This window comes from Musca domestica, unplaced genomic scaffold (genome assembly GCF_030504385.1).
Source record: "Musca domestica strain aabys unplaced genomic scaffold, Musca_domestica.polishedcontigs.V.1.1 55, whole genome shotgun sequence".
Taxonomy (NCBI): Eukaryota; Metazoa; Arthropoda; class Insecta; order Diptera; family Muscidae; genus Musca; species Musca domestica.
In genome coordinates this window covers 5,382,950-5,406,203 of record NW_026712355.1, presented here as the reverse complement: position 1 = coordinate 5,406,203, position 23,254 = coordinate 5,382,950, and the positions used below count along the sequence as shown (strand labels likewise).

The following is a 23,254-nucleotide window of genomic DNA, read 5'->3' as shown; positions in this document are numbered from 1 at the left end:
GAAGCCCTATATACAAGATGTTGGTCAGTGTGCCTCAGAGACGAGCTGCTCTACAAGCAAGATGTAGGGTCAGTGAGGCACTTGGCAAAACTGATTAATCTTGGAGATTCAACGTCCTGTCCTCCTGTGCGACTATCGAGACTCACTGTTACGTCAGCTCATCTTTGAGACTTACTGTCCACCAGCTGCTCTATATGGTGGGCCACTCATAAGCTTATCAATGGGAAGTCAGTGGCCCACCGGCTCCTCTGTGGAGTGTAAGCGCCCAACCACCTCCTCGCTTCTGACTCGGCACCACCTCGTCTATGGAGATGCAAAAACTCGTCGGTAGAAACTTAGTTTCACTGTGAAGTGTCAGTGGCCATTCAGCTCCTCTATGGACCACCAGTTCTTCTGAGAAAAGTCAATGGCTCACCTGACCCTGCGCTCTGTGTCAGTGCCCCACCCAAATATCCAATAACTCGTCGGTAGAAACTTAGCTTCACTGTGAAGAGTCAGTGGGCATTCAGCTCTTCTATGGACCAACAGTACTTCTGAGGAAAGTCAATGGCTCACCTGACCCTGCGCTCTGTGTCAGTGCCCTACCCAACACCCGCACCCCCACACGGCAAATGTTTTCCTATGAAGAGTCCATGGTCAACAGCTTCTTTCTGGAGAGTCAGTTGCCAACAGCTCTTCTACAGATAGTCATTGAACCACCGTCTCCTCTATGGAAAGTCAGTGGCCCACCATCTTTTATATGAAGTGCACCACGAACTACTCTGTGGAGTGTCTGGACCCACTCATCAGCTTATCGCTGCTGGCTTGGCAGAGACTCACTTCAACTCATCTATGGAGACTTCCTCCAGCCCGCCTATGGAGACTGACCCCAGCTCGTCTATGGTGACTGACTCCAGCTCGTCTATGGAGCCTCGTTTTAGCTCGTCTGTGGAGACTCACTCATGCTTGTCGTTGTAGACTCACTCCAGCTCGACTATGAGTTTTAGTTACAGATCGTCTAGACTCACTCCAGCTCGTCTATGGATATTTACTCCTGCTCGTCTGTTGTCTATAGAGAGTTGCTAATACCTCCTGGCCATCGAACGCCCCATCCCACTTTAATATAACTATAAGGAAACTTTTAACGTTCATATTTTATTTATGGCCTCGTGTTTTCAACATTTTATTTTTGTTCAGTTTCAACATTTTATTTTTGGACATTCATTCAGTTTTTTTGAGCGAGCAATTTGTTGTGTGTGTGGCTTTCTCTTCTATTTTGTTGTCATCTTTTGCCGTTCTATTCACCCATTTTGTATTTACATAAGGCAAGCAATGAATGGTGTCCCTCTTTTTGTTTTGACGGACGAAAATTTTATTTCAATTTCAATTTGTTTGATGTGATGTTTTTTCCAAAATTTTTGGTGTTCATCGCTGGTCTGGAATTCCGTAACTATAAGGTTTATTTAATTTAATGTTGACACAATGACAAAAACAATAACAAAACCAACAACAAATATTGGTATGCTAAAAATGCAATAAAAAATCCAAAATTTAAATTTTCCGAAACCTAGGTATTCCCTGCCTTACCCCCAGGTAAACATTACCATCGTTCTCCACTAATAAACAAAGGTTGTTTTTATGCTGCTCTTATATTACACCTAATTCAGGGGTTGAAACTTACTTAAATCACGCTGATCTTATTGGAAAAGTTTCCTCTTTGCTAACAGATAACTCTACTTTGATTTGCATGGGTGATTTTAATCTTCCTAATGTTTCTTGGGTCTCGGGTGATAATAAATTAGATTATGTACCCTCTACTTACCCAGTTGTACTCGACGCTTTTTGGGATAAGATTTATGAACTTTGTTTATACCAAGTAAATTTTATACTCAATGGTAAGGAACGACTCCTAGATTTAATTTTCTCATCTTCCCTAAATATTTCGCTTTGTAGAGACCTCCATTTGTAATTCCTGAGGATACATATCATCCAACGCTCCTTTTAAACCTTGAATTAAGGAACACTCTGTCCGATATTACTGTTATTAAAACTTTATCTAGTAGGCGAAAATTTGCGAAGGCCAATATACCCCTACTACGCTCTCTCTTATCAGGTTCTATGTGGTGCATCAATGGCGACATTGATTCACGTGTTTCTAAATTTTATGAACAGCTCAATTTAGCTCTAGCTAGCTCCGTACCAATGGCAAAACCATTAGTTGACCAAGGCCCTGCTTGGTTTACACCTACACTAAGACGTCTACGTAATATTAAAAATAGACTTTTCAAAAATTTCAAAAAATCTAACACTGCCGTAAATTATTCAAAATATTCCATGGCAAGAAATAGATATAATTCGGAAAACTCCAAATGTTATTCTCAGCATTTAGCCCAAATGCGGCAGAATTTATTAAACAATCCTAAGAATTTCTTTAAATTTGTAAACTCCAAAAGGAGAGCTCAGAAATTTCCCTCCAGCATGAAACTTGGTAGTAAAGAGTCTTCAGACAATCTTGAAATTGCAAATTTATTTGCTGACTTTTTTCAGTCATCCTATACCCAGGGCACATCTAGAGGCCCTTGCGAAATTCATACCACTTCATTGAATCACTTTCCCTGCATTATCTTAACCGAAGACGAAGTCTTAAATGGTTTAAAGACATTACGCTCCTCATTTTCCCCTGGCCCTGACGGTGTTCCAACCTATATTTTAAAATCTTGTGCTAGAGAATTATACTTACCATTGACTAAGATATTTAATTACTCCTTGAAAATAGGTTATTTTCCAAGCTTCTGGAGATCGAGTTTTGTTATTCCACTTCATAAATCAGGCAATAGACGTTTCATAGATAACTATAGATGTATTGCTAAGTTAAGTGCCATTCCTAAACTTTACGAACTCTTAGTCTCACGTCGGATGTCACATTTTATAAAAAGCATATTATCACCTTTTCAGCATGGTTTTATGAAAGGCAGATCTACTACTTCTAATCTTTTAGAATTTGTGTGCCATGTTCACAACGGATTTATAAATAAACAACAAACTGACGCTATTTATACAGACTTCAGTAAAGCCTTTGATACCGTAGTGCATAAGCTTTTGCTATATAAACTCGATACTATGGGTTTTCCGACAGTTCTGTTAGGCTGGATTTCATCATACTTCACCTCAGGGTAGTCATTTGGGCCCTTTACTTTTTGTTTTGTATCTTAATGATCTCCCGGATCACATTCGATTCTCTAAAATATTAATGTATGCTGATGATGTGAAGCTTTACATGCATATAAATTCCCTTGACGATTCGACTTTCTTACAGTACGATTTACATTCCCTTGTGAACTGGTGCAGTGCCAACGGTATGTCCCTTAATCTTAAGAAATGCAAAAAATTTTCCTTATCACGATCTCAGCCAATACATTCTAACTACTTTATTGGTTCATACAAATTAGAAAATGTTGATTCCTTTACTGACCTCGGTGTTATTCTAGATCCTAAACTACGTTTTCATTTACATATTGACTCATGTGTTAATAAAGCCAAGTCTTTACTAGGTTTCATAAAACGCTGGTCTAAAGAGTTCGATGATCCATATGTCACCAAAATATTATTTGTAAGTTTAGTTCGCCCAATATTAGAGTACGGATGTATTCTGTGGAGTCCTTTTTATAAATGCTACTCGGATAAAATCGAATCAGTTCAAGTTCAATTCCTGATTTTTGCTCTACGGGGCCTTAACTGGAACCCGACAGAATTACTTCCACCTTATGAAAATCGTTTACTGTTAATTGATCTCCCAACACTTGAAAGGAGGCGGTTTATGCTAAGAGCGTTATTTATTATCAAATTAACACGCGGTTTGATTGATTCTCATTTTTTAACTGGGGAAGTTACTTATAATATTCCTTCTCGTAGAACTCGTCATTTCGAACCTTTAAAGTTATCTCTCGCAAGAACTAATTTCGCAATCAGTAACCCATTGAGATCCTTATGTGTAATTTACAATAGTCTATGTAATAGTATTTGTTTAAGTAATTCGTTGAACTCTATTAAAAGATCTATTCTTCACATGTGATTGTATATGTTCACTTACCTATTTTTTTATACCCTCCACCATACTATGGAGGGTATATTAATTTTGTCATTCCGTTTGTAACTCCTCGAAATATTCATGTCAGACCCAACAAAGTATATATATTCTTGATCAGCGTAAAATTCTAAGACGATTTAGCCATGTCCGTCTGTCTGTCTGTGTGTCTGTCTGTCTGTCTGTCCGTCTGTCTGTCTGTCTGTCTGTTGTAATCACGCTATCTTTCGAACAAATTGAGATAGAAGGCTAACATTTTGCACACATGTATTTTTTCCCAGTAGGCAGGTTAAGTTCGTAAATGGGCCATGTAGGTCCAAGTTATCATATAGCCCCCATATAACGGTACCTCCCGATATTCGGTATTTTGATGATTTTAGCGACATTATTCACCGGAATTATTTCAAATTTGGCATTTGAAGTTTGTAATGGATGCTACAGCCTAAGACAGAAAATTATCTGTGCAGGTCCACGTCTTCCTGTAGCCCCCATATAACGGTACCCCCCGATATTCGGTTTTTTGATGATTTTAGCGACATTGTTTACCGAAATCGTTTCAAATTTGGTATTTGAAGTTCGTAATGGATACTACATCCTAAATCAAAAAATGAGCCATGTAGGTCCACGTCTTCATATAGCCCCCATATAACGGTACCCCCCGATATTCGGTATTTTGATGATTTTAGCGACATTGTTTACCGGAATCGTTTAAAATTTGGTATTTGAAGTTCGTAATGGATACTTCATCCAAAGTCAAAGAATGAGCCATGTAGGTCCACGTCTTCATATAGCCCCCATATAACGGTACCCCCCGATATTCGGTATTTTAATGATTTTAGCGACATTATTTACAGGGATTGTTTCAAATTTCGTATGTGAAGTTCGTAATGGATACTTCAGCCCATGCCAGAAAATTGTCTGTGCAGGTCCACGTCTTCGTATAGCCCCCATATAACGGTACCCCCCATATTCGGTATTTTGACGATTTTAGCTACATTATAAACAGATTTTTCTTCAAGTTTCGCATTTAAATATTGTAATAATTTATGACAAAAGTTGCCTATGCAGGTCCACGTCGTCGTATAAGCATTCGGTATTTTTAAGATTTTAACAGAATTTTTAACGGTTTTTTTTTTTTTGGAAATTGCCAAATTTGTACCAAATGGTGGAGGGTATTAAAAGTTCGGCCCGGCCGAACTTACAGCTTCTTTACTTGTTTTATTTTAAAAAGCTCATTTTTGCGGCACCTGATCTACATCTCCCTTTGCGGAACCAGTAGACCCAGCCTTTGAGCACTAGTTGTCAGAATCTTTAAGTTCAGTGATAGCTCATTATATTGTTTACAAGCGTACAAAAGCATTTTGGTGAGAATGTTCCAGAAAAAAAGTTATTCGTGATGGAATTCAAGCGTGATAGTGCGATTTCTTTATATTTGGCTGGGAAACCACAAGTGGCTATCGTTTGAGTACTCCAGCATTTAAATGTGAGTAAATCTTTTGTGTCTCGTACCATCGCTCGTTACCGTGATACTGGTAGCGTAGCCCGACGTCAAGAAAGTGGACGGAAGAAAACAGCAACATCAGCAGAAATGGTTCGAAAAATAAAGAAGCGACTTGATCGAAACGCACGTCGTAGTGGCCGAAAAATGGTTCGCAATATTCCCTTCAGCAAACATTAAAAAATGAGCTCGGAGTAAAGCCATTGAATTTCAAAAAGTGCAAGAACTTACACCGCAACAAAAAGAAAATAGACTCCAAAGAGCTACAGAGTTGCTTCGCTTGGCCGGAAGTGGTAAACTGCCGAATTTGTTTTTCTCCCATGAAAAAACATTCGTTGTCCATCAGTTTGCAAACAAACAAACTAATCATGTTTACCCTGCACCTTTGTTTGTGTTTAGATTAGAAAAGAGTGCAATCTCCCTCTTCGATTGTCAATTATATTCTGGATCCTGCTCGGAAGATCAATGTTTTGAATAATGAGAATAGAATCCAATCTCCCTCTTCGATTGTCAACTCTATGCTCTATTCGGCTCGACTGGAGCAATGTTTAGTGAGAAAGGAATACAATCGCTACGTTTGGGTGTAGATTCAATTCTGATTTTTATTTTTAAAAATATGTTCCCTAAATACTACTGAAACTAATGTAACTTAACCTAGTCGTAGCCACACAATTATTCATATCTATTCTAATATTAAATGGAGAACATTGCAGGTCTTGACATTTCATTCAAGTGGTCTTGTACATCTACTGAGCGCATCTATATCTGTGCGTGTGGGTCATAAACTTTATTATCTCACACATTATCTCACAGTATGGGTCAGCGCACAAGATCATCGAATTGTTCACGTGTGGTATTTTATGGCGGCTGGGAAATATGTAAATCTAACTTAACCTAATCGTAGCCACATAATTATTCATATCTATTCTAATATTGAATGGAGAACACTGCAGGGCTGCTTGACTTTTAATTTAAGTAGTCTTGTGCACCCCTGAGAGCATCGATATCTGTGCATGTGGGTCATAACCTTTATTATCTCACACATTATCGTATGCGTCAGCGCACAAGATCACCGAATTGTTCACGTGTGATATTTTATGGCGGCTGGGAAATATGTAATTTTAGAATATTTATTGCTAGATTTTCCTAGCGCCTCAACCGCACTCAAAAGTAGGTACAAAATATTTTATAAAGGTTGGCCACTAGAACTCAAGCGCCGGCCATTGTGATGGTGTGGGCCGTCATAACAGCCAATGGTCGCTCTCCGCTCGTATTAATCGACCATGGCATCAGAATAAATGCCGAATATTATCGCGAAAATATTCTGGAGGGTGTATTAAAGCCTTGGACACGCAAACACTATAGCCGCAGACCTTGGACATTCCAACAGGACTCAGCACCACCGCACTCAGCACGCGCCACCCATGAATAGTTACAAAATGAGGTTCTGCGCTTCATTTCCGGCGCACAATGGACACCAAAATCCCTGGATACCAATCCGTTGGACTATTTTGTCGGGAGTATTTTGGAAAGCAAGGTTGGCAATAAAAAATACCAAAGTGTCGATCACCTTAAGCAAGCGCCTCGCCGGGAATGGACCAAAATAGCGCAGAGCAAAATTTTGGGAGCGTGTGACGGTTTCATTGGCCATTTGAAGACCATAATTCGTGCCAAAGGTGACCAATTCGAATAAATCTAAACTTATTCTAAATTTTGATGCTATTTCCGAGCATTACTAAATTATTTTTTTTTTACTTCAACAGAAGAAATCACTCACTAAACTCTACAATGACCGTGTGAACATTGACTTAAGCAACTAAATACTTTTCAAGTATAGTGACCAAGGTCCCGAGTTTTATTAGAATTTTTAATTTTTTAATTTTTTTTTAAGGACAATGACCAAGGTCCCGGTTTTTATAAAGAATTTTTACTCAGTCATTATTTTAAACATTTTTTTAGCTCTTTCTCCTTCATTGAATTTCATGACAGTCATCCCAGTTGCTTCCAATTATGCAAATCGAAACATAAGTCCCTAAAACGTTTCCACAACTGTCATCAAACTTTAATAACTTTCCCGTTTAGGTGTCAAACAAAACTAAAACTTCATCAAATATGGCCAAATAGCAAACATTGTAACACAAGCGGACTTTTTAAGTGGCTCCCAAAAACAAATATTCCATAGCGAACGAAATTTCATCAAACGAAATGGACTGCCAACTACATAACCTCACTTTCATCCAAAACCAAAAAAAAATGGAATAAGCCAAAGGACATGCAGGATCAATTGAATATTTATGTTTATGGTCACAACAACTACCCTTCTCCTCCCACTTTAATAAGTTGACCAAAAATCCTTGTGGTTGGGGTACAATTGAACCCGTTCCTTTTCCCCCTTTATTTTTGTCATTGTTGCTGCGCTGCCATTGATATTTGCAAGACATTTGTGCAGAAGAAGAGAAAAAATCAACCAAAAATGGAAAATTGAAAATTTTCAAACATTTATGTTGTGAACGTGACTGGAAACATGATGTGTTACTTCATGCTTAGATGTTATTATTCGTTATGGATATTCAATAAGCTGGGGAGATGGTTTGGTTCGAATCGAATCGGATGGATGGTTGGTTGGTTAGCTAGTTGGTCATAAGATGAATATGAGAATAGTAATTCCAAAATAATTGAATGGTTTCGAACGGCATGAACAATGTGTGAAATGGAGAATAATAATGTGATGTGATGATGTTGACAAAACATAAACTACTTAGGGGGAGAACTATCGAAAATCTCATCTCAAACAAAAAGTAAAAAAAAAAAATAAATGAAATTTTTATATTTCTGGCAGAACTGTGTGTAGTTGGTTGATTGGCTTACGAATGCGCAGCTAGACGAATTCGCCAACCGTGTCTCTCGGAGACCCTTGGGCCATTGTGATCACTCAGTATGGCAACCACGATTCTAAGCTCTGACCTGCTAAATGATAGAAGGTAGTTTGTTCTTCTCCAAATGGCCTCAAAGTTTAGGTACATAAGCAACTTGTCATCCTGTCATATTAATGTCAGATTATAAGGAACAAGTATAAAAGCTGAAAGTTCGGCCGAACTCCACCATTTGGAACGAATTTTGCAATTTCAAAAAAAAAAATAAAATCCGTTAAAATCTTAAAAATTCCGAATGTAGCCGTTATATTAGGGTCTATACGACGACGTAGACCAGCATGGGTAACTTTTGTCATTAGCCAAATCATCAAGAAACCGAATACATGGAGATACCATTATATGGGACTATACTAAAACGTTGACCTGCACAGACAATGTTCTCTCGTAGGCTGTAGTATCCATTACGAACTTCAAATACCAAATTTGAAACAATTCCGGTGTATAATGTTTCTAAAATCATCAAAATACCGAATATCGGGACCTGCACAGACAATTCTCTGTCTTAGGCTGTAGTATCCATTACGAACTTCAAGTGCCAAATTTGAAACAATTCCGGTGAATAATGTCGCTAAAATCATCAAAATACCGAAAATAGGGGGAGGTACCATTACATGGGGGCTATACGAAGACGTGGACCTGTACAGACAATGTTCTGTCATAGGCTGTAGTATCCATTACGAACTTCAAACACCAAATTTGAAACAATTCCGGTGTATAATGTCGCTAAAATCATCAAAATACCGAATATCGGGAGGTGCCGTTTTACGGGGGCTATACGAAGGAGTGGAACTGCCCGAACAATTCGCTGTCTTAGGCTGCAGTATCCATTACAAACTTCAAGAGCCAAATTTGAAACATTTCCGGTGAATAATGTCGTTTGAGGGTTATACTAAAACGTGGACCTACATGGCCCATTTTCAATACCAAAAGCCATGCAGACAAAATATACATTTGAGTAAAATTTTACCAACCTACTTCATTTCGTTCGGAAGCTGATTAATTTCACACTGACGTATGGACGGACTGACAGTGCTAATTATGCTGATCAAGAATATATATACTTTGTGTGGTCTAAGATTTATATTTCGAGGTGTTACAAATGGAATGACAAACTTAATATACCCTCCATATTATGGTGAAGGGTATAAAATGATATGTCACAAAGTATTCCATGCGAAGACTACAAGCTGCTTATATACGCAGCCGGCAACCGGTTTCCAAGTGCCACCTTCTTCCAGAGATCTAAAGTAGTATTCTTGGCTTCGCCCTCGGTTAAAATATCCAGCACACATCTTTGCTTTAGTCAACGTTACGTCGTTAAAAGTGTTTGCAGTCCCATCATTCTTTTTCCCAGGGTTCGAGAGTGATTTAACCATTACCCACAGTTTACTCATATCGGTTCCAACACCTCAGATGGTCCACTTTTCATCTTATGCTCCTGTACTAAACGTTTGAATTTCACTCTAGATTCATTGACTTTATGGCCAATAGAGTTGGTACACTGGAGCTCATTTAGTTGTCCCGCGGACCCTGCTGAAAAATTTGCTCTTTTTTCGTGTATGAATTCGACCAATAGATATATAGCGAGCGGCTGCTGCTTTGATGATACCTAGGATCTTTTCAGCTTCGGGTCCTGGAACTTCGATTAGAGCTTGTTTTGTTTCGTCCAAGAAGCTTCGTATATTAGGAATCTTATCACGCTCGCCATTAGTTTCGCATGTTGTTTCCAATATGCTTGAGATAATTTCATTGCCCTCCATCGTTTCCTCTAAATCTCGGATGTCCAGGAGAAATTTTTGTTTTGGAGTTTCGACAGTGATGTCTTCTCTGTACCAACTCTATTGCCTATTCAAGTTTCTTAGCATGTCGATCCCTATTTCTCAGTTCGATGTGAACGTTTCCCTCCTTCCTTTTCTGGTTTTATAGAGGTTTTCATATTTCTGAGAATATCTGCTTAACTGCAATTCCCTTTTTCGCTTCTTCTATTCCGACTCCAATTTCTTCTGGTTTTATAGAGGTTTTCATTTTTCTGATAATATCTGTAGAACTGCAATTCCCTATGTTCTCGCTACGATTTTTCTACGATCAGATTTATCCTTGTTATTGTTTCGCCTTCTCGTCACTGTCGACCAATGAGGTGCAATTTCCTTTAATTTTTTCCCCCATTACGAGTCCGGAAGTTCGCACTTTTGCTTTGTTTTGATCCTTGCCGGGGGTAAGAATGCAGTTCTTTTTTGATTGCTCCTGAGGGCTAATTCATCCAACTCGGTTTGCACTTCTTTATTCTCATATTTTGTGAATTTATTTCCTGGGACCTCTCCCATGACTCCGTTTAACGCTATTGATTCTCTGTTTTCACGTAGCTGCATGTATAGTGCCTGCATGAGGTTCTACGTATGTTTTCATAAATATTTTTAACCTGGCTTATTATAGATTTCATCGCGTTTTGTTTGTTGCCGAGTCTGACGAAGCCAGTCTCTTCCTCCACTTTGAGGCGGGTAATATAGTTTTCGCCACTTTCTCCATTTTTATCAACAGTGCTGGTGCTTCTTTGCAAAATTTTCGGAATTGTAGCCATTGTTTTGGGTGGTGTTCTTATCGTAACTACACTGAGTTTGAAGGGGTTATTCAATCTGGTATCTTCTAGTGCGTTGTTATTGTTCGTGCTTCAATAGATCCTAACACAAAGCCGTCATCTAAGATCGTTGTGTAGTAACGTTTGTGGTCTCATGGTTGTCTATGCATGCAGGGAGTCCATACGAAGGATGACGAAGAACCCTTATGAGTTTCGACGTTCAGAGACAGACCCGCACAAATCAGGACCAAGTCAATTGGACCTACACCACCAACACAATGGGGGCGAATCTGAAAGCGTTCTTTGAGACTTCCCAAGTTTTAATAGGATGGAAACAGCTGCAGCATTTAATACCATCAGAAGTGTTCTCTGAAACGAAGTTTGGCGAACTATCAGAATTATGGCCAGTGAGCATTCCCATGTTTAGGAAAGTGTTACGTTTAGAGGTTATGAAATATGGCGATCTTATTATGGAGCAAAAGTACGGGTTTCCAAGTCATCAGACCGGGTGACACTATGGTAAGGCCTGGCGAACTGTGACACTCTCCTCATATTCGGGTGGGGACATCCTCATTTATTGTGCAGAATGTGGATCAGCCAATCTGATCTGCCAGCGCTGATCCTCTCTGGTAGGCATTTAAATTCCCTAGTACCAGGCGGTTATATGCGGTTCACAGCTATTCATCGGCGGGATATACAAATTAGGCACATCCACCTCGGCAGTCCCACAGTTGACTGCTGCCCCCCTACATTCCATGTATGGGTAACTAGAGGTAAGCTCAAGCGAGGAAGGCCTGTATTGAACAGAACGGTGTAACATGAACGCAAATCCCCCGCATCCACTTCTGGTGCGATCCTTCCTCAATAAGTTGTAACCATAACAACGTTATAGGCCAGAATTTTCCTTGAGTTCGGTGTCCTGCACTGCTGCGATCAAAATATTCCTCAATTCCGCTATCTCAACAATTTTGCATCAGAGTCCGTTGCAATTAAATCGCAAAATGATGCGGTATATGTTGCTGTTCAGGAGACTGCGGTGGAATTCCATACCCCGGCGAAAACTCAGATGAGAGCGACGAAGACGTGGACTCATTGAGGACTACGTTGTTGCAGCGCGTCGCAAAATAATCCCTTTCGCTGTAGCCTCGCAACCGATTTAATCCCGAACAATTTCTAAAGTACACCCATTCTCTACCTCCATTACATCGAAGCGGAACAAATCAGACAAACCGAACAAAATCCGAGATATTCTTCGATCCCGTCATGAAACAAAAAAAATCGAATCAGGTATTCCGGTACATGCAGTATAATAAACAAACACGAACATACATATACTGAGGTGGCAGCCGCAGGCCGAAACTGGGATGTCCCGGTGTCGTTGAACCCGCTACCATGGAATTGAAACCATAAGTTGGTGTTTTTCACCTCGCCTTTTAACACCTAATGTTTAAGAACTCGTCATTACCCTGCATCGATTTTGAGACACTCCTGTTGGCTTTATGACTGTCCTCTATGCAACATCTGCCTTTTATTTTATAACCCGTGCCAAGAATTTTAAACTTCCATAAGAAATTCTGCCGATGACTTTAATTTCATGTAAAAACTTAAAAATATCTTTTGTATAAAAATCCTACCCTTTTTAGCAGTTTCTGCCCGTAGGTCATTGTCGCTTCCGATTGACGCTCTGTCGAGGAAATCTTATTACTATTACCAGTTTTTTTTTTGTCCTTTTCATTACAAGAAAACACTTCGCCACAGCTTGGCCGACACTTCGTCTACAATTCAGCTTAGTTGACACTTAAGTTATCTGGAAAACCGACATCATTATCATTGTCGTCATCAGCATCATTACTTTCATCGTCGTCGTCATCATCCTTGGTGCTTCAACATCCGTTCGGTCGTTCTCATATTCGTTTGTCAAATGTCCTTTGCTTGGAAGTTTCTTTTTTGTTAATCCGGTTTGTTTTTCTTTTCTTCTTGCCCGTCTTGTTGCTGATTTGATTTTTATTTTTTTGGGCAGCAAAAGTCAAATGATCCAGGAACGCCACCATAACTACGGGTCTGTGTCCTGTTGTGTGGTGAGTCCTCCCTTTATAAGTTGGTTATTTGTGATTGTTGGTTGGTTGATATTGTGGTTTTAAGTTTTGAATTTTATTCGTTTGAATCCAGCTTCTTCTTGGCAGGACCGTAAAATACAATTTCCTTTTAGAAGGAGGAGTGCTGAAGTGACACTATTTTAAAATGGAGACTGGTGTTGCGTTTACAGCTTAATTTCTTCGTATCAAATGCAATAAAAATTAAATTAGATAAAAATAGAGCTCTTTGATCTCTGAAAACACTCAAATCTATGCAGGACAATATTGCACTAGTTATTGACACTCATATAAAAGCTAATACTAGCCAGTTGTTGTTTTTCTAACTTCAGATATAAAAAATCATCTACCTTGAAAGGCTGTAGCCAAAGACAGAATTTATGCAGTATTGGATAATTACATCGGTGTCTGCATACGTATGAATACTACTTAGACCTGATTGATAGGCTTCTTCATCTAGAAGCTCCTTCTTGGACCTTGTGGACCCTTTCTGACACCTCTGTCTTTGGGGAGTTCTATTCATCATATGATAGATTGGATGACTCCCAATTAAGAAGATAAGAAGAATGCGGTAATGCTGACCACTGGTGTCATAAGCGGCATCCTGTTGCAGATTGTAAGGTGACATTCTGGCTGGTCTGCAGAACCACGACCGACCAATCGCGTTGTACGTTATCCAAAAGGTTTCCTTGACCACACCCTAGTGCTGCCGACTAGTACCTAAGGGACCTTGTTTCTACTTTTCAATTTATCCCAGATATCTGTGGTTTGCTCGGAAGACTAGAACATGCTGTCAAATGTGAACTCGAAATCAAATATCTCTCGACCTGCATATTCAGCTAGATTTTCATCTCCACCGTCTATGTGGCTGAATATTTTCATATTTCTCGCGAGGGAAAGGCGGCAAACTCTGATCTCTATGTCGTCTGGAGTGCGAGGAATTCCTGATAGGCAGAGGATAAACAGTTCTTGATTTATTATTCCACCTCCGGGAACTCCATGTTTCGCTCTGCGGGCTTCGAACTTCTTGTTCCAGAATTTCACAAACGACTGGAGTCCATACATTTAGTTGACTATCTAACATTTCAAACTTGGCCGAAGAATAGTTCTCTCGATAGGTCACACTGTTCTAAGACGCAGCTTGTTCTAGTTAAGTCCTCGACTAATACATTCAGCTGGATTTTCATCTCCGCTGTACATGAGGTTGAATATGTTCATATTACTCGCGAAAAGAAGGCGGCAAGCTCTGATCTCGATGTCGTCTAGAGAGCGAGGAATGATAGGCAGATGTTAAACATCTATTACCCCAGCTCCGGGAACTCCATGTTTCGCTTTACGTATTTCGAACTTCTTGTTCCAGAATTCCACGAACAACTGGCGTCCACACATAAAGTTGACTATCCAGCGTTTGAAACTGTGCAGGAGGATAGTTCTCTCGACATCCTCAAACAGTTATGGTGGTTCACTGTATCAAACGCCTTTGATAGGTCGAGAGGTTTGTTCTTTTTAGCCTCGGATTGTTCTTTTTTAGCCTCGACCATTATGTGTGGATATGGTGTGCAATGCCGTTGTGGCAATATGTTGTGGACGGAAGCCGTGTTGATGGTTAGCAACCGCATAGCTTCTTCTGATGCTGGCTAGTAGTAAGGCCTCAAAAGCCTTTGTTACAATCGACAAAAGCGAAATTGGCCTGTATGATTTGTCTTTGCTTGTATCCTTGCCTGGCTTCAGTAGCGGGACCACCCTATCTATTTTCCAGGCTTCGGGAACTATGTGAGTGACTAACAACAGGCTGAGGGCTTTAGTGAGTGCCAGTATATCCAATTGCTTCAACATTACCATTAATATTCCGTCCAGAATACAACGTTTTAAATAACCAGCGCAGCTCACAGAACGGTCACTATTTCGTCGTTAAACGTAACTGAGAAGCAATCATTCGTTTCCCCAGGTTTTCGGGAGCGATCTAACAGTTACCCACAACTCACTCATATCGGTTCCCATATTGTAACACTTCAAGTGATACGGTCACTTTTATCTCTTATGCTCCTGTAACATGCGGTTGACCTTCATTACCTTATCATTGAGTCTAGGTTGAACGACGGAAGGTTGAAAGGCGGGAGCACATTCTCCAATGCCTTTGCGGGGAAATTGGTCTCATTTCGGGTATTCAATCAGCAGGTGCATAGCGAGCGGCTGAGCTTTATGTTTGGAAAATCTCTTCTGCTATCACAATAAAATTAATCGTTAAAACTATCGATGTCTACCAGATGATCTACTTAACAAACAGGTAGTGTAAACCGGGATCAGCAATTTTATAAAAGACATCGCGTCTTTCCCTTTTGATAGTTGTAAGACACTAATTTATTAAAAATATTTTTTAAGAACTACTTATGATAATATAACTTAATCTAACAAAGCAACGAGTGTTAAATAGAGAGAGAGATCAACAGTACACATTTCTATTCACCATGCCACATGCAGCAATTGAAAGTTCTCAGCCTGTTGCACGATATCGAAAGTAAATTTGTGCGAACGAAAGCTAGTCTCTCACTTTCGTATCGGAATGCGTTCGTTCGTTCTTTCCCATAGCCTTATGTGACTCAGTGTTGCTAAATATACCTTTGAAAAATTAATGGCGAAATTAAACAAAAAAGGACAAAAATGACAGATTTAAACGCGAAAAAGCTGTAAAAAATACAACCATACGTCAGCTGGCTCTGTCTCTGACGGTTCAGTTGTAAATATTCAAATTGCAAGTAAAGTAGTAAGTAGTACCCGCCGCTGTGTAGTATATGATTTTTTCGTCCTGGAATATTATAATTGTATTTATTACTTTTACTCAACTTTTTGTTTCCATTTTCAATCATAGCAATAATTATGTTGAAAAAATTCCCTGATTATAATTCAGGAAACGACAGCAAACACACAAGTGACTGATTTTGACATTTGTGTTCGCATGGGTGCAAAATTACACTGAAATGCTTACGCTTTCATTCGTTTTGATGTTTGTACAATTTGTCGTTCTGATTGATTTTAGTGTGACGGAAATCAGCTGTTTATCGTGTAAAAGGTGGGCGAACGTGTTCTTTCGATATCGTGGAACAGGCAGTCTGTATTATTTATTTCTAATGACTCGAAAGTCTGGTCTGACCAAATTTTCTTATGTCATTTAATGTGGACTGTATTGAAAAGATACCCGTTTAACAAATGTCTCTCATCTTCACTACGTTGCCTCGCTATTCTCTTTTATTATAAAAACATATTTACTTATTGGTGAGCAGGTAGTTCACATGTATTCATTCATACCAAAATTAATTTCCTTGCTTCTGCATAAAAAGTTCTTATCTACCACACATAGAGTTTCACAACTCTTCACCCTAACCTTATCTCAAAGTAACCTCTTTTTGTCCTTCGAGTATAAAACCAGAGATAAGCGCTCGCTGTAGTGATAAATATTAGGGTTGTTCACATTTATTCATTCATACTATGATCTATATGGAAGTAGTTCACACCTATACATTTGTGCTCCAATTGGGATCATCTTTTCTCTATTTCTCTGCAACCTCGATTTTATTTTTATAATCATCATCCTTATGGAATAAGCATCACGGTACGTGATGCTAGATTTTGTCTACTTAAACTATCCTTAAAAATAGGAATCCTACAGGTAATCAGAAACTAACAGCTCAATCAAAAATAGGATAGTTCACATTTATTAATTTGTGGTAGAATCAGGTTCACTCTTTCTTTATAGCACAATAAATACATGTCCTCCTCCCGCATGAAAACTCCATAAATGCCTAATATAGAGTTCGACTTTCAGTCACCCTTAATCTCATCTTAATTTGAAATCTCAAAGTAACTTCTTTTTCCCTTTTACAAAGTAAACCAACTTCAATTTGAGAGTATAAAACCACTCACACACACAAACTGTGGTAAGCATATTCTTCAGTTGTTGTTGTTGCTGTTGTCAAGAAAAGGATTATATGACAACAAGGCACCACAGCAGCGACATTGTCAACCCATGGAGTTTACTGCTCCGGAAGAAGACAGCGTTCCGGTTAAAAAGGAAAAACTTCACAGAGATAAGTTTTCAAGAACTCTGCCAAAGACTGAGTGACTTGGCTGGCTGGCGTAGTGAATTGAATTTCCTTAATTTACACAAATTACAGAACAGCTCCATGTTTGGAATTGCGACAATGATGCTAATGATCATTAGCATAATACCGATGATTTTTATGGCAAATTATGTTTGGCGTATAAGACATGTCAACAGCGTTTAGAATAGGGTAGGAGATTTCTGAAATGTCTGGATAATGAAGAAGGGACAATGGGATAATAATAGTACTCATGTAGAATGGAAAGACATGGGTATGACACTATTAGTGAAGTATTTTAAGGATTTTCTTTGAATTTTCCACACAGCGTCAAAATACGAAATTAGTATTGTTACTTTTAAGTAAGTGTCTTAACGTCGAGGAAATTTTACAGCTAGGCTAAAATGGGTCTTCAAAAGCGGAAAGTCAGCAAACTAAAACTATAGCTGGAATTGTTCCCATACAGAGAAAGAGCCATCAGCAAATAAGACTGGTGGCGCTGGGCACACTTACCGAGTGGACTTCTTATCTGAAATGTTCAGACTGAAGGGGTGAGGCATATCCCCAGGAGGACGTACCCGTGAAATGGTTGCCAGTGAGAAGAATGAAGAAGGAAATCAACCATATACAGGAGTCGTGCAATGCCTGTAATGAAGTTGGGCATAAGATGACGGACTGTGGAAAATTCCTTTCTATGACACCAACTGAGAAAAAAGTTCTGTTCTAAACAATTGAGAATGTACTGCTTCTGTCTACAACACAAGGTAGACAAAAGATGCCTCAGCAACAACAAGTGTCAAATATGCACTTTAAGGCATCCTACGCTACTGCACGTGGACGAGGCTTTAGCGATGGAGAATAACGATGTTTTATGTTATGAAAGGATGACGGTTGCAGATGTTCAAAAGGATGTCAGGAGCGTAAACGAGGCTTCAGCTAAATAAATAGCTGTGTCTAATGAATAGGCCAAGTTATTAGATGAAGCAAGTTACAAGCTACGAACATGAAACTTGAGGGTAGCCTGAAGATTTCTGTCGATGCCAATGATGATCACCAAGGTTCAACGTGACTTAAAATTGAAGAATGATGTGAGTGAGTATAAATGCCGTGTCCTACAAAATGAAGTGTATATACTTAATTCCGAATTGGACATTGAACGAAAGGCTCGCGAGGCAGCGGTAGCCGAAAGGAGAGAAATGGTAGATTAATGGCAATGTCAAGGCAATGAAGGTAACCTTGATTTCACACAAAAATGAAAAGGAAGATGCCTTCAAACCTGTCACGAATTTGTAGAAGAAAGTCAAGAATGCCCTATGTATTACCGAGGAAACTAAGGACAAATTACGAGCTGGTAACCAGGAGGCAGAACCCAAGGGCAAGGCTTTGAAGGCGGTAATAAGAAACTTAGTGATGATTCTTGTTCAAAGAAAGCACGACTCGCAGCTGAAACCGAACGTAACATGTTAGCCGGAAAGCTATAGAGAAGAAGAGAAGATTTGCTCATATCACAAAAGGCATTTATAACATCTGAAATCGGGGCTGATGAAGTGGCCGCAAAATTAGCGGTCAATATCAACAAAGATATGATGGTTGAAGAGGCTCATATAGAAGTATCCAAATGCCAAAAGAAGCAAAATGTCATGTCGAGACGGAAAATGTCAATGGCAGATGAGCTGTACACCAAAGAGATCAAGACGAATAAGGGTGGCAATCTGGATCGCTGAATAATAAGATGCTCAAGGAAGCTCAAGTAGTGATGAAGATATGTGAGATGTTCAGACAGAAATGTGAGGCATATCAAGAGCGAACGGTGCGCCAGACAGCAGTAGCCGAAGGGAGAGAAATGGAAGATTATGTCAAGGCAATGGAGGTTGCCTTGATTTCACACAATAATGAAAAGGAAGATGCCTTCAATCTTGTCACGAATTTGAAAAAGAAAGCCAAGAATGCTGTGTGTGTATTGCTGACAAATTACGAGCATCTTACCAGAAGGCAGAACCCAAGGGCAAGACTTTAAAGGCGGTAATAAGACAACTTAGTTATTATTTGTGTCGTTCAAAGAAAGCACTACTCGCAGCTGAAACCGAACGTGACAGGTTAGCTGCAAAGCTAGAGGCTGGAGAAGAAAGAGATAGAAGGATATGTTTCTTGTAGGCTGATATATTGCAATTAAAAGAAGATTTGCTCATATCCCAAATGGTATACACAACATCCGAAATCAAGGCTGATGAAGTGGCCGCAAAATTAGCGGCCAATATCAACAAAGATTTGATGGTTGAAGAGGCTCATATTGAAGTATCCATATGTCAAAAAAGTCACAATGTCATGTCGAAACGGAAAAGGGGAAGAAGTCAAGGATAGGCTCTACGCCAAAGAGATCAAGACGAAGAAGGTGACAATCTACATCGCTGGAATAAAAAGATGTTCAAGGAACCTCAAGTTTTGATGAGGATAACTAGCGAGTAAAATACAAGCTGGAGTGACAGGAAATTCTGAACGCTGGAAAGATAAACTGTCCAAGGTCTGTAAGATGGTGCTGCCAGAGAAAGATGACAATCTTGGCCACAGTAAGAAGACGACACATAAAAAGGATTCAGTCTGGAAATTGAAGCCGGCAAACGAACGAGGTTCAAGAGAGACCGGCTGGAAAGATGGAAGAGTTTCCTGCGTGCTATAACTTAACTTATTTTCTCTTAAAATGTTATGTCTCTTAGACCTACAGGGTTAGATAAAAACCTGCAACAAAGTCAAACGCAATAATTTTTGCATTTTTTTGTCAATTTTATTGAATTAAAGAAAGAAATGTCGGAAATAGCATCAAATTTTAGGATGAGTTTAGATTTGTTCGAATTGGCCACCTTTGGCACGAATTATAGCCTTCAAACGGCCAATGGAACCGTTACACGCTGCCCGAATGTTGCTCTGCGGTATTTTGGCCCATTATCGATGATCGACACTTTCGTATTTGTTAGTGCCAACCTTGCTTTCCAAAATACTCCACACACAATAGCCGAACGGATTGGTATCCGCAGATTTTGGTGGTCATTGTGCGCTGGAAATGAAGCCAGGAACCTAATTTTATAACCATTTTTGGGTGGCGCGTGCTGAGTCCTGTTAGAATGTCCAAGGCCTGCGGCCAAAATGTTTGCGTGCCCAAGGCTTTAAATCACCCTCCAGAATATTTTCGCGATAATATTCGGAATTTATTCTGATGCCACGGTCGATTAATACGAACGGAGAGCGACCATCGTCTGTTATGGCGGTCCACACCACCACCATGGCCGGCGCTTGAGTTCTGGTGGCCAACCGAAGGTGCACATTTTCAGCTGACCTCTTTGGCAAATAAACACGATTACAAACTGCGGGACAACGAATTTTTTCTCATCGGAGAAAACCAAATACGGCAGTTCACCACTTTCGACCAAGCGAAGCAACTCTTTAGCTCTTTTGAGTCTATTGTCTTTCTGTTGCGGTGTAAGTTCTTGCACTTTTTGGAATTTCAATGACATTACCCCGAGCTCATTTTTCAATATTTGCCGAATGGAATATTGCGAAATGTTCGGCTCGCGAGCCATTTGTCGGTCACTGCAACGCGGATTTCGATCAAGTCGCTTCTTTACTTTTCGAACCATTTCTGCTGATGTTGCTGTTTTCTTCCGACCACTTCCTTGACGTCGGGCTATGCTACCAGTGTCACGGTAACGAGCGATGGTACGAGACACAAATGATTTATTCGCATTTAAATGCTGGAGTGCTCTAACGATAGCCACTTGTGGTTTTCCAGCCAAATATAAAGAAATCACACTACCACGCCTGAATTCCATCACGAATAACTTTTTTTCTGGAAAATTCTCACCAAAATGCGTTTAAGCGCTTGTAAACAATATAATGATCTGTCACCGGAATAATTTTAACAGCTGTCGGACGAATGGCTTAGAAATGACAGGCAGTCTGAAGTTGGTTGCAGTTCACCCTGTAAGTAGCAATCAAGGATGAGCTTTACACCAAAGAGATCAAGACGAAGAAGGATGAAAATATGCAGCGCTGTAATAATAAGATGCTCAAGTAGTGATGAAGATAACTATAGAGTAACATACAGGCTGCAGTGACAGGAAATTATGAACGCTGGAACGATAAACTGTCTAAGATTTGTAAGATGGCGCTGCCAGTGAAGGATGACAACTTTGGTCACAGAAAAAAGGCAATAAATAGCACAATAATTGATTAAAACATGATTCGAAAAAGACTATAACTTATTAGAAAACGGTCGAAGATGACTTGAATTTAATCTAGAAAAAGACTCATAAGCGAGTCCTGGGGGTCACGTTTTTATCCCGACAAAAGTATATTTGATGATCAGAAAATGCGCTCATATTCTAGCTTTTTATGGCGCAGTAAGGACCTTAAAATCGTTCCAGGTATCACATTTACTATAAGTATTAGTACATTTACATAAAATACATTACATACATTCAAGTTTAAAAAGGTTTCACGAATGATCCCCCCTTACTATAGGTTAATATAGCATGTCCTCATTTTTTTCTAAATCTCTCCCCTAATCATATTTACATTACATATCCCCTTGGCTGTGTAAACTTTAAATCCAAATCCTGACATTTCATCTCTCAGTGCCGCAAAGAAGCAAACAAGGATTTTTTTTTATTAGAAATCCTTATCCGCACACAAATGACTTGGGGGGCTTAATGGCTATGGTTATGTACATGTGAGTGAGTGTGTGTGTGTGATTTTTATGGTCACATTTGTTTCGAGAGTAAACAACGAGATTTCAATGCTGGAAATTTAATAGAGCTACCCCCCTTATCACTACCACATGATGGTAGTGTGCAGCGGAACTATTGGCAAACATGTGAAGCTTCTTCTTCTTCTTCCATATCAATATGCTTTTCCGCCTACTGAACACAATATCGTAAAATATAACAACCGTCAGGAAGAGTACACCAAAAAAAAACAACCTCAAATGTCTGCCAAGAGTGTTTGCAATCGTGTATCCCCCCTCCTTCAAAAAGGAAGAAAAAACCAACAAATTGACACATCATAGGTGGTTGCTGGAATCTTCAAATTTTCCCACAGGCACCCAATTGCACCGAAAAAAGTTGACTTAGATGCAATAAGCAATAAAATTTTATTTGTTTTCTTCTCGTTTTTGGTTTTCTTTTGATGCCTTCCCAGCCTAGCTCTCCTTGGGTGTCATCAAAACCCCTCCCATAAAAATACCTGTCAGTCCGTAGTTCAATGACGGAAAATGTAAAATTCAATGGGGAAACTAGAAACCAAAGCCAGAAAGTCATTTGACATCTGTTTGACATGTTTGGCGGAAATATTCTATGTCGTGTAGAGGAGGGCAATTATTTCAAGTCATGACCTTGGGGAAAATTGATACACTAGGGATCGTCACGTTACATTAATTGCCTACTTACCAACTTTGGAGGATTGGCCAAAACAACTACATCGAACTCCACCGCAGCAACGTCAACTACATTTTGCAGTTGAAAATCCAGATTGTCGTTCGTTTTCAATTCCAATTCGATGGACCCGTAGGTAATATGTCAGGTAGTTTCAAAGCGAACACAAATTTTTTAATTTGGAAAATTCACATCAAAAATTTCTCGATATCTGAAGTATGGTCGTATTGCAAAGTGTCTTGTAAGTATTGCTAAAATGATTTGTTAAACTTCTTTCATTCCTTTTGATACCCTCCACCATAGTGTGGAGGGTATATTAAGTTTGTCATTCCGTTTGTAATACCTCGAATTATACATTTTAGATCCCACATGGTATATATATTCTTGATCAGCTTTGTCGATTAAGCGATGTCCGTCCGTCTCACCGTCTGTGGAAATCACTCTAGCTTCCGAACGATATGAAGTAGGTTGATTTAATTTCACTAAATTGTATATTATGTCTGCAGGACTATTGGTATTGAAAATTGGCCATGTGGGTCTACGCCTTCGTAAAGCCCCCATATAACGGTACC

General features: G+C 39.4%; 1 long non-coding RNA gene across 1 annotated transcript; it reads right to left on the bottom strand.

Moving 5' to 3' along the window:
- Positions 1-1,126: 1,126 nt before the first annotated feature.
- Positions 1,127-22,866, bottom strand: LOC131805421 (uncharacterized). The gene is made up of 2 exons (XR_009343676.1): positions 22,698-22,866; positions 1,127-1,415 (listed from the first exon to the last, which is right to left on the bottom strand). It is a non-coding gene; the product is annotated as an uncharacterized LOC131805421 (long non-coding RNA).
- Positions 22,867-23,254: the final 388 nt, after the last annotated feature.